This window comes from Canis aureus, chromosome 15 (assembly GCF_053574225.1).
Source record: "Canis aureus isolate CA01 chromosome 15, VMU_Caureus_v.1.0, whole genome shotgun sequence".
Taxonomy (NCBI): Eukaryota; Metazoa; Chordata; class Mammalia; order Carnivora; family Canidae; genus Canis; species Canis aureus.
In genome coordinates, this window is record NC_135625.1 from 10,599,544 (window position 1) to 10,611,637 (window position 12,094).

Here is a 12,094-nt window from a genome sequence, read left to right on the forward strand (position 1 = left end):
ATGGCTAATAGAGTTACGGCACTGAGTGTATCATCCTGAACTCATTCTGTACAAACACTGAACTCCAGAAAAGCTTGATCTATTTTTTTTCTGTTTACCAGAGAGCTTGTACAGGGAACTTCCTACAATATTGATACTTGTTATCTTTCTTTTATTGTTATCTAGAGGGAGCACTTTTTAAAAAAGTAAATGGAGTCGCCCCTGTGTATCAACAAGGAAACTTATAGCTCAGCATTGGACAGCTGAGACCAGCAGGGTGCTCCTGCTGAATACAGATTCATCGATTTTTCTCTTTCTCAGAAAGTTACTACTCCATTTACTCTGTCAAAACCCTTGCTTCCAGGCGATGTAGGAACATGCTGGATGTGAAGTAAAATCACACTGCTATATAGGTGTCTGTGATTCTTGCTTACTTAGACAAGTTTCAGAAGGCAAATAATCCAGTGTTCACTTACATTATAGAAATAAATAAACCAAAAACCCCTTATAGATAAATTAGTTCATCTAAGTTTATAAGAATACTATGTAACCCATAATAACTGTCTTCTATGTGTAAGTTTTTCCTTTCCAACATATAAATACATATTTAGTAATGACTATTTCTTCCGAAATACAACCTTTTAAAAAAATTCCTACTGAGAGAATAAGTGATTTTTAACACCTGCCATCTAACAACAATTTTAGAATAATTAAGTTTTAACACTATTTTACCCTACTAAACCAGCTTATTTAAATTAAGATCTTAGTTTGAAATCTGGAGCTTAGTTTATCACTCAAAATTCTGTGTGATTATTTTTTAAATCTACATTTTCCATTTTATAAAAATATAAGCTTGAATGTGAATAAGTAAATGCCTATAATAAACTTATATAACTTAAATTTTAGAAAAGAGGTATGTCTATTTCATAACTGTAAATCAACATTTCTTTGCTTTTAAGTCATTGCAATAATTCTAACTGAACTTTAAGGTACATCATCAAAGATATATTTTTAAAACTTCAGCTATAAGTTTTTCCCATATATGAAAAATATCTTCAAATAATCATGGTTTAAAATTTTGAACAAAAATTTTGAAATCTGGGATCCCTGGGTGGCGCAGTGGTTTGGCACCTGCCTTTGGCCCAGGGCGCGATCCTGGAGACCCGGGATCGAATCCCACGTTGGGCTCCCGGTGCATGGAGCCTGCTTCTCCCTCTGCCTATGTCTCTGCCTCTCTTTCTCTCTCTCTCTCTCTCTCTCTCTATCATAAATAAATAAAAATTTAAAAATTTTTTTGAAATCTTACTGATTATCAGAGATAAGCCTGAGAGTATTTTTTTTCTGAGAGTATAAAGTTAAGAACACTAGAGTAACTGATAATGTATGCACTTTAGGGAATGTGAAACAAAGCTTTCAGAGAGATCCCAGATAAATATATCAATAAATTCATTGCAAATACTGCCAGATATTTTTATTTGTTTTTATTTTTGTTTTTAATAGCACAGACAACTTTTTCTCCTAACTTTACTGATTATTGTGACAAATAGCCTTCTTTGCCATGATCTTGCCAACCTCAACCAAGGTTTATACTGCCACCTAAATTTGAAATGACATCATTTATTTTTCTCTATGTGGCAAAGTTCTGTTAGTCTGAAATCTCATCAGAGATTTAAAGTATAAAGTATAAAGTAGCATGTCATCCTTAACTGACAATGACTGGGTACAGCAGGGATATTGAATTAAGGCATCATAAAATGTTTAGGGAGGCATGATAAAGTTGTTAGGTAGTTGTTCTATTGGCATAACAGAAACTCTCATAAATTACCCAGTTGTGATATAGATAAGGAAAATATAATGCAAATGGTTAATTAGATAAGGACCATTAAAATTGTAAAAAGAGCCTGTTACAGCTATATTTATATTTATACTCCATATCCATTATCTTTTTAACATAATTGGTAATGAAATATTGAAACTACATTCCTCAAATCACTGGATTTCAGTACTCTTACCTAATAGGTCATAATATAAATGAAATAAATAATATAAGTGAAATGAATATTACTCTTACAGTGTGTGTGTATACACTCTACATTTGACTGTAACAATCAATATTTTCAAGCCTTCAAATATATAGCAACTCTACTCATTTTATCTGGACCTTGATTTCTCTCTAAAAATTTGTACACTAAGTTTTTAAGGATTAAATTAAATCTTTCTAGCCATTTAAATATAGTGTGCTTAAAGAAAAAAAAATGAAGACAGTGTGGTGAGTTATTACTACAAGAAAGACTTTGAGGACCTAGAAAGTATAGTCTTCTTCCAAGTCAGACTTTTAAGAAACTTTTATTAGTGTTCATTCTGAGGAAGTGACAATTTATCTTGATTGTCATTTTCTATTCATAAGGGGGGAGGCAGTTTGGTTAACATGCATATGGCTGAATGGTTATAAGAACAAATTGAGTCACATTTTCCTTAGACACTTTTGTAAGATATTTTGTACTATGAGGTCAGTAGTATCATAGTTTCTCAGGGATATGATCTTGACAGAAAAAAAGCAACTGTTCAGTTTCATTAAAACACAAGAAAGTAACGATATACTTAGAAAGCATCATTGAAATACTCCATTTATTTCTCTCTAATGCAATTCAGGTGTTCTTCTGCATGTTCTAGGACAGTGCTTCTCAAACGGTAATGTGAAAACAAATCACCTGGGTATCTTATTAAAATGCAGATCTTATTCAGTACAGCTTGGTTAGATCCCAAGGCTGGATGTCTAGCAAATTCTTAGGTAATATTAATTCTGTTGTTTCCTCGAAATACGTTTTTTTTTTTTTTTATGACCGTCACACACACATAGAGAGAGAGAGAGAGAGAGAGGCAGAGACACAGGCAGAGGGAGAAGCAGGCTCCATGCACCGGGAGCCCAATGTGGGATTCGATCCCGGGTCTCCAGGATCGCTCCCTGGGCCAAAGGCAGGCGCCAAACCGCTGCGCCACCCAGGGATCCCCGAAATATGTTTTGGTAGCTTCTAGGTAATGCTGTTCCTTCTGGGTTTTTAAACCACATAAAATATATGATATTCGTATATTTTTATATGAAAGGTAAAATTTAACACCCCTCACATTTACACTTTATCATAATCTAGATTATAAGAGACTGGTTTTATGGTCTTAATTTTATGTTCAAAAAGGCTTATAGTTAATACCCCATTTGATTAAAAATATTAACCAAATTAGATCCTAAGATTTCAGATATTTTGATCAATTTTTCTCTATTAGAAATCTTCCACATTTACCATTGGTTCGACATAAAATGGACTCTAATAAAGGATTCATAACTCACTGACAGAGTGCCACTTAAAAGAAAACTGATGGATTTTATACAGATTTTAAAAAGAGGAGAAATAAAATAAATTTCTTTCTGGGATGTTTTGGAAAACCCAAATACTTTTGCTTGTTATCTTTCCAGGCTTAATTCATTAAGTATCCTTGATCATATAGATTTCTGTGACTTTACCTAGTTTAGCACCCAAATCTATAAAGCATCTGTGTTGTGAACAGTTACAAAAACTGTGATGAGTTCCATGTGTCTTTATACGTCTTTGTGTGTGTGTAAATTGTGAACGAGATTAAGACAGGGAGATGAGACAAACAGAAAAGAGAGAAGGAAGAAAGAAAACATCAGAAAAGTGCAATTCTAAATTAACTGAAGCAGCTGAAGTCTGGGATTTATATTTGCTCCATCTTGTTCTTCGAGACCACAAACCACTGTGCTTCTGCTGCCTGCATTTTCTAACTGGGTAGAGAATCACCTGATTCACCGCCTTTTTGCCTTTGCTTTAATGACATGGAAGATCCATAAAATAGTGGAATTTTATTTCTTACCTGAAAGTCAAGAAGTGCTGAAAAGATATCCCTGGTGGTGTCTTCATCAGATTTGTAAGATTCCACCCAAATCATGTTGTTAGTCTATTACAGTTTGTGTGCGTGTGTGTATGCTGGTTGAAAGATTTCCATCAGTGTTTCTGTTTAGATACAAGAAAACCTTTAAAATTGATTACTGATAGTATTTGTAAGATTTTTTCCTCATATTGCACCCCAAATAAACAGTGACACAAAGCAGGACATACTACTACATGCTTTATTAATCCTGAGAAAATATGCATTACCTGATTTATTCCTGCAGTGCATTATTTCATTTGGCAAAAAGTCAACAGAAGAGAACAATCCTCCAGACTGGCTTGATTTACAATGATGTGGGGTGATTGGTTGAAAGATATTTGGACTGGTTGTACCTCCAAAATGCACCAAACCTGAGGCACTATTTCCTGGGTTGGTTCCCAGATCATAACTATCTAGTAAACAAAATTATATCTAGGGTGTTCTCAATATCTTCTCCACTGTAATCATTTATAGAAAATCTCTTTGTAATACTTTTTTATCAACAATTCTTGTATATAAATGTGTTTCACTTAGGATCTAGTTTCGTAACTTCCTTTTTCACAATAGGAATGAAGAAGGGGGGCTAAGCTCTTGTGTTGTCTTCACAAAACCGTCCATTGGGTCTTGTATTGCTATTATCTAGAAAGGAGGGATCCACAGCATTCTCCTTACTCCTGAAAATTTTCCTCCTCCCTATTGATATGAGAGAGCCTGGTTCTTGTCTCATGGAATCGAAGCATGAATCTCAGAGATGACAGAGAGTGGGCAAAGCGGTAGTTTATTAAGCAGAGAACAGAGAGCTCTCAGGAGTGAGAGGGGTCCTGACAGGGTTGCCCCTGAGGGCTTTTAGGGTCTGTCTTTTATAGGAAACTGATCAGGGAACTTGGTGAATTTCTTGTCAATATCAAGGTGGATATTTAGAACAAACATGGTGGACTGGTAACCATCATAATAACTGACAAGATGTTCTTATAAATATCATGAGCCCAAACAAGGTGTTCCCTGCTTTCTGGTGACTATCTGTTACATAATATTCCTCTACACCAGGGATTTCTGTGAGCCTAGTCAGGTAGCCCATGGCCTTGAGATTCTTGTGCATCTTGGTTTGAGCAGGGACTATTGATAACCCCTTAATGACATATTTCTTCGTGGCCTGGTTTCTGTGATTACTTAATAGCCACTCAAGGGAGGTACTCCCTCACATTTTGGAGCTAGGGAGCCAGGTTTATTTTTTCTGTTTTTACTGTCTTATCTCTGTTTTCTTGGGATGGGTAGGAGTCTAACTCTGGGACCTTTCTTATCTTTCCCTGCCTAGTCCTGTCTGCCCCTAACTCCTTCCTACATCAGTATCAAATTATCCCACTACTCAAACTTTCAGAAAAATTATCTCAAGAGACCAGAACTCATCTTCCCATGCCTTTTTTGCCTATTTGTATCAATAACAACAACAACAAAAATCCCCAAATCCTAGGCTTTCTTGAAAATCTCAGCTTCTCATGCTCTTATGGATACCATCCTGACATAGCACTAGCACAAACCTATATTCTCTCTCTCTCTCCAAATATGGAAAATTTTTCTCTACACTTTCTGGAACCCACATCTCGTCAATTTATTATTATGACTCCTTCCATATTCTTGTCCCACATGAAACCTGAATCTTTTCTATGACTGTTAGGCTCTGACCCTTCCTTTCAAATTCTCTGCAAATCACTGGGAATGGTGATGAATAGGTGTATTCTTTACTCTTCATTACAACTTATGTACCATAGTCTCTCTCTCCAACTAAAACCCCCAGATTTCAAGCCCATGTCACCAGATGATATTGCCTACTTTGACATTCAGATCAGAAATTCATAGGTCCTGGTGCCATGTCCATTATAATATGCCTTGAATATATTAGCTTGAGGTTATCACTTTCCTTTTACACTATACCTGTCTTGAAAATTCTGGTTTTCCAATTGTTAAAAAAATATTATTAAAGAGAGGAAAATGTCTTGTATGTATCTAGAAAACAAAACTCTCCATCAGGTCAATAAAATTAAAAAAATAATTTAAACAGAAGGAATCAAAGTGGTAAAAAATATGTAAATATTAGTTCTCACCTTACTAATCATGGGAATGCAAGAAGCTGTGAAGACTACATATCCCCAAAATAGGCAAACTTTTTTGACAAAAAAATAGACAAAAACTAGTATGTCAGGTACTATCAATGATGGTGAGAATACCAAGAAAAGAGAACTCTAATATCCTGCTGGTGGCAATGTGTTTCAAAAGCATTTATAGAATATAAATTTCAATAATAAAAATATAAATTTTCAATAAAAGTGAATATACATATGACGTATGGCTCATAGATTATATTTCTTGGTATTTAACCTGTAGAAGTGTGTATGAACATTGTAATTGTGATAACCAGGAAATAAGTAAATGTTCATCAGCATGTAATTGAGGCATATTTAGATAGTGGGCTCTCATATATTAATGAATATTATGATTTTCTACATTCAAGAATCTAAGTATATTTTTAAAATTGTAAAGTGCGAGTAGAGGGGCAAGATGTCGGAGGAGTAGGACCCCCAAATCACCTGTCCCCACCAAATTACCTAGATAACCTTCAAATCATCCTGAAAATCTACGAATTCGGCCTGAGATTTAAAGAGAGACCAGCTGGAATGATACAGTGAGAAGAGTTCGTGCTTCTATCAAGGTAGGAAGACGGGGAAAAAGAAATAAAGAAACAAAAGGCCTCCAAGGGGGAGGGGCCCCGCGAGGAGCCGGGCTGAGGCCGGGCGAGTGTCCCCGGAGCAGGAGAGCCCGTCCCCGAGAAGCAGAAGCTGCACCGACCTTCCCGGGCGGAAAGGCCTCGCAGGGAGGTGGAGCAGGACCCAGGAGGGCGGGGATGCCCTCGGGCTCCCGGGGACACTAACAGACACCTGCGCCCGGGAGAGTGCGCCGAGCTCCCTAAGGGCTGCAGCGCGCACTGGGGACCCGGAGCAGCTCGGGGGGCTCGGGGGCGGCTCCGGGGAGGAGGCTGCGGGGCGGGAGCAGCTCGGGGGGCTCAGGGGCGGCTCCGCGGAGGGGGCTGCGGGGCGGGAGCCCAAATCCAACAGCATAGGCCCCGCAGCACAGGGCGCCGGGACACAGCCCAGGATCCGGCCTCCCCCGGGACAGGCAGAGGCAGGGAAGGCCCAGGACAGCGAGGACGCTCCTGCCCCGAGCTGAGCAGATCAGCGGCCCTGCCCCGGAGCCTCCAGGCCCTGCAGACCGAGAGCTTTGTAGTTATTGCAGGAGCTGACTCCAGGGCTCCAGACCTGCCGCTGCCACTGGGGCTGTTGCTCCTGGAGCCTCACGGGGTAAACAACCCCCACTGAGCACCAGGCAGGGGCAGAGCAGCTCCCCCAAGTGCTAACACCTGAGAATCAGCACAACAGTCCCCTCCCCAGAACACCAGCTAGACAGACAAGTTCCAGGGAAAGTCAAGGGACTTAAAGTACACAGAATCAGAAGATACTCCCCCGTGGTTTTTTTTTTTTTTTTTTTTTTTTTGCTTTTCTTTTTGTTTTGTTTTGTTTTGCTTTTTGATTTCTGTTTGCTTCCCCCACCTTTTTTTCCCTTTATTCCTTTTTCTTTCTTTTTTTTCTTTTTTCTTCCTTTTTTCTCTTTTCTTTTTCTCTTTTCTTTCTTTCTTTCTCTCCTCTCTTTTTCTCCTTTTCCCAATACAACTTGTTTTTGGCCACTCTGCACTGAGCAAAATGACTACAAGTAAAACCTCACCTCAAAAGAAAGAATCAGAAACAGTCCTCTCTCCCACAGAGTTACAAAATTTGGATTACAATTCAATGTCAGAAAGCCAATTGTCAGAGAGCTGGAGAAAAGACAGCAAATAGATCCTACACCCAGCAGAAGAAGAGGGTTAAAAACGATGTGAGCAGAACTCAATGAAATAGAGACCAGAACTATGCGACTGATCAACAAAACCGGGAGTTGGTTCTTTGAAAGAATTAATAAGATGAAACATTAGCCAGCCTTATTAAAAAGAAGAGAGAAAAGACTCAAATTAATAAAATCATGAATGACAAAGGGGAGATCACTACCAACACCAAGGAAATACAAACGATTTTAAAAACTTATTATGGGCAGCCATACGCCATTAAATTAGGCAATCTAGAAGAAATGGACAGATTTCTGGAAAACCATGAACTACCAAAACTGGAACAGGAAGAAATAGAAAACCTGAACAGGCTGATAACCAGGGAGGAAATTGAAGCAGTCATCAAAACCCTCCAAAGACACAAAAGTCCAGGGCCAGATGGCTTCCCTGGAGAATTCTATGAAACGCTTAATGAAGAAACCGTACCTATTCTACTACAGCTGTTCAAAAGATAGAAAGAGATGGAGTACTTCCAAACTTCTTCTATGAGGCCAGCATCACCTTAATTCCAAAACCCAACAAAGACCCCACCCAGAAGGAGAATTAGAGACCAATATCCCTGATGAACATGGATGCAAAAATTCTCAACAGGATACTAGCCAATAGAAGCCAACAATATATTAAGAAGATTATTCAAAATGACCAAGTGGGATTTATACCCGGGATGCAATGCTGGTTCAACACACGTAAACAATCAATGTGACTAACCATATCAGCAAGAGAAAAAAAGAAGAACCATCTGACCCTCTCAATAGAGGCAGAGAAAGCATTTGACAAAATACAGCATCCGTTCCTGATCAAAACTCTTCAGAGTGTAGGGAGAGAGGGAATATTCTTCAGCATCTTAAAAGCCATCTACGAGAAGCCCACAGCAGCTTTCCCAATGGGGAAGCACTGGGAGCCTTTCCCCTAAGATCAGGAACAGGACAGGGATGTCCACTCTCACCACTGCTATTCAACATAGCACTAGAAGTCCTAGCCTCAGCCATCAGGCAACAAAAAGGAATAAAAGGCATTCAAATTGGCAAAGAAAAATTCAAACTCTCCCTCTTCGCAGATGACATGATACTTTACATAGAAAACCCAAAAGAGTCCACCCCAAGATTGCTAGAACTCATACAGCAATTTGGCAGTGTGGCAGGATACAAAATCAATGCCCAGAAGTCAGTGGCATTTCTGTACACTAACAACGAGACTGAAGAAAGAGAAATTGAGGAGTCAATCCCATTTACAATTGCACCCAAAAGCATAAGATACCTAGGAATCAACCTAAACAAAGAGGTAAAGGATCTATACCCTAAAAACTACAGAACACTTCTGAAAGAAATGGAGGAAGACACAAAGAGATGGAAAAATATTCCATGCTCATGGATTGGAAGAATTAATATTGTGAAAATGCCAATGCTACCCAGGGCAATTTACACATTCAATGCAATCCCTATCAAAATACCATGGACTTTCTTCAGAGAGTTGCTACAAATCATCTTAAGATATGTGTGGAATCAGAAAAGACCCCGAATAGCCTGGGGAATATTGAAAAAGAAAATCATAGCTGGGGGCATCACAATGCCAGATTTCAGGTTGTACTACAAAGCTGTGGTCATCAAGACACTGTGGTCCTGGCACAAAAACAGACACATAGATCAATGGAACAGAAGAGAGAATCCAGAAGTGGACCCTCAACTTTATGGTCAAATAACATTCAACAAAGCAGGAAAGACTACCCACTGGAAGAAAGACAGTCTCTTCAATAAATGGTGCTGGGAACAGTGGACATCCACATGCAGAAGAATGAAACTGGATCATTCTCTTACATCATACACAAAGATAAACTCAAAATGATGAAAGATCTAAAAGTGAGACAAGATTCCATCAAAATCCTAGAGGAGAACACAGGCAACACCCTTTTTGAACTTGGCCACAGTAACTTCTTGCAAGATACATCCATGAAGGCAAGGGAAAGAGAAGCAAAAATGAACTGTTGGGACTTCATCAAGATAAGAAGCTTCTGCACAGCAAAACTGAAAGACAACCTGCAGAACGGGAGAAGATATTTGCAAATGACCTATCAGATAAAGGGCTAGTTTCCAAGATCTATAAAGAACTTATTAAACTCAAAAGAAAAGAAAAAACACATCCCATCAAGAAATGAGCAAAAGACATGAACAGAAATCTCACAGAGGAAGGATAGACCTGCCCACCAAGCACATGAGAAAATGCTCCACATCACTGGCCATCAGGGAAATACAAATCAAAACCACCATGAGATCCCACCTCACACCAGTGAGAATGGAGAACATTAACAAGGCAGGAAACAACAATTTTTTTGTCTGCTTTTTATTGAAAAAAAGACCATGATTCTTTGGGAGGTGATACAAGATTGCTTTCCAGTCAGATCATAATTTCCACGATTTCTGTAATAACTATAAATTTGAAAGTTTCTCACTCTCCCCACCCCAATTCACTTTTGGCACCTGTGTGTGAAATGTCACTTCCAAAAAATGGGGTAAAATATGCTGAATACTGGGTTTTCATCACATCGTACTCCTTTCCTGAGGAAAAATGTTCTGGTTGCTAAATTGAGAATATTGATACAAGAATGCTTAACAATATCTCATCAGTAAGAGCCTTTTTCTAACCAACTCTATGGCTGTCTCAGAAGAAAATTACATAGAAATGGCAGCCAATTCTCAGAGGTAAAAAGGCAATGGCTTATCTTATCCTTTTCCACTTCTCCTAATTTTACATTTAGAATTAGAGCAAATCTATGAGAGCTGGCAAAAGGTCTGGCACAGGCTCATTTTCATGATTTGAAAATACAATTTCAACTCATCACATTCTTCAGAACTCATTATACTTAAAAGAAGCACACAAAGAGGGTCTCTTCACCTCTGCACGCAGAGATTGACCAGAAGGACATACATTGGTTATCAACAGAGAAGGATGAGCCTGGAGGTGTCTGAATTGCCTCAGGTAACGCAGGGCCCGGAGATGCACATCTGTGCCTGGCATGTGCTGTCTTAGCAATTGCAGAAGTTTCTAAGGGAGGAAATTCTGGGAACTGACAAAAGTCTTCCCCATAATAATCCAGCCATATTTCCAGCATGCAGGAGATGGCCCTGGGGAGGGACAGGCAGGCACAGGCATCAGAAGACAGGGCTCTGTCACATGCAGGTGTCCCGGGGAAGCCCTGCAGGACACGGGGCCCTGGCCTCCCCCGCGGGGTGTCAAAGGCCAATCCTGCTCCTCGTGCCCCTGCCACCTGGTGGTCCTGCCTGCCACAGGCCTGCTCCCTGAGGAGGGGCTGGCACGCAGCCTCTCTGTGGGGAGCCCAGGCCCAGCGGGGTGACCATCAGCGTCTCTCCTGGGGAAGCGGGGCTCCCTCCTCAGCCTGGTCCCTGCCCACCTGCCCCTTGAGTCCACCGGCAGGCGTCCGGGGACGGGGGGCGTCTGGCCTGTCATTGCCCTCACTGCACACTGTCGCTCTGGGAAGCTCCAAGGCAGGAGGGCTCGGGCTCTGTGTCCTGCCAGGCCTTGCCAGGAGCCGCCCAGGACCGCCACCTTCCCTCCTGTGGCTCTGGGCTGCCTCCCTCCAGAGGGGCCCCTGGGGGTGTCCTTCCACTGACTCTAATATCCCATCTCCCACAGGGCGAGGGCCGCCTGGTCCGGGAGCCCTCACCGGCCGTCCTGATCACCTGCTGTGCCCCCGGGTGCAGGTGCCACCAGATTGGGGAGTACGATGCTCCCCACCCCCTCTGCTCTGGGTCCCAGGTGTGGGGCAGAGAGAGGGTTGGGGGGGCATGGAGAAGGTCTCCCTGAGGGGTCCCAGTGCCTCCCACCAAGCCTGCACCCCATCCACCGCTCTCCTTCGCTCTTTTCCCGAAGGGGCCTTAGACCTTTACCCTGTCACGGGAATTGCCGATGTGTGGGGTGAGGGTGCAGCCCACCCCACAGCCCCCTCGCTGCCCTCCTGGAGAGGGAAGGCCCTCCTGCAGGAGCCGGAGTCACTCACAGTTTCCAGCACTGCAGGACCACGTCATTGTTACCCCAGCATCTACGATGCACCCATACCTAGAGGAGAGCGGGGGCATCCCATGAATTGTCCTGTGGACATGACCTCTCATCATGGGGGCTGTAACCCTCTGACCCCGACTAGGCTGGAGCCCTGGGGGCCATCAGCTCTGTGCGTGGGGCCACGCGCAGCTCCCAGAGAAGTGCCCGCACCTGCTGGGACCTCCT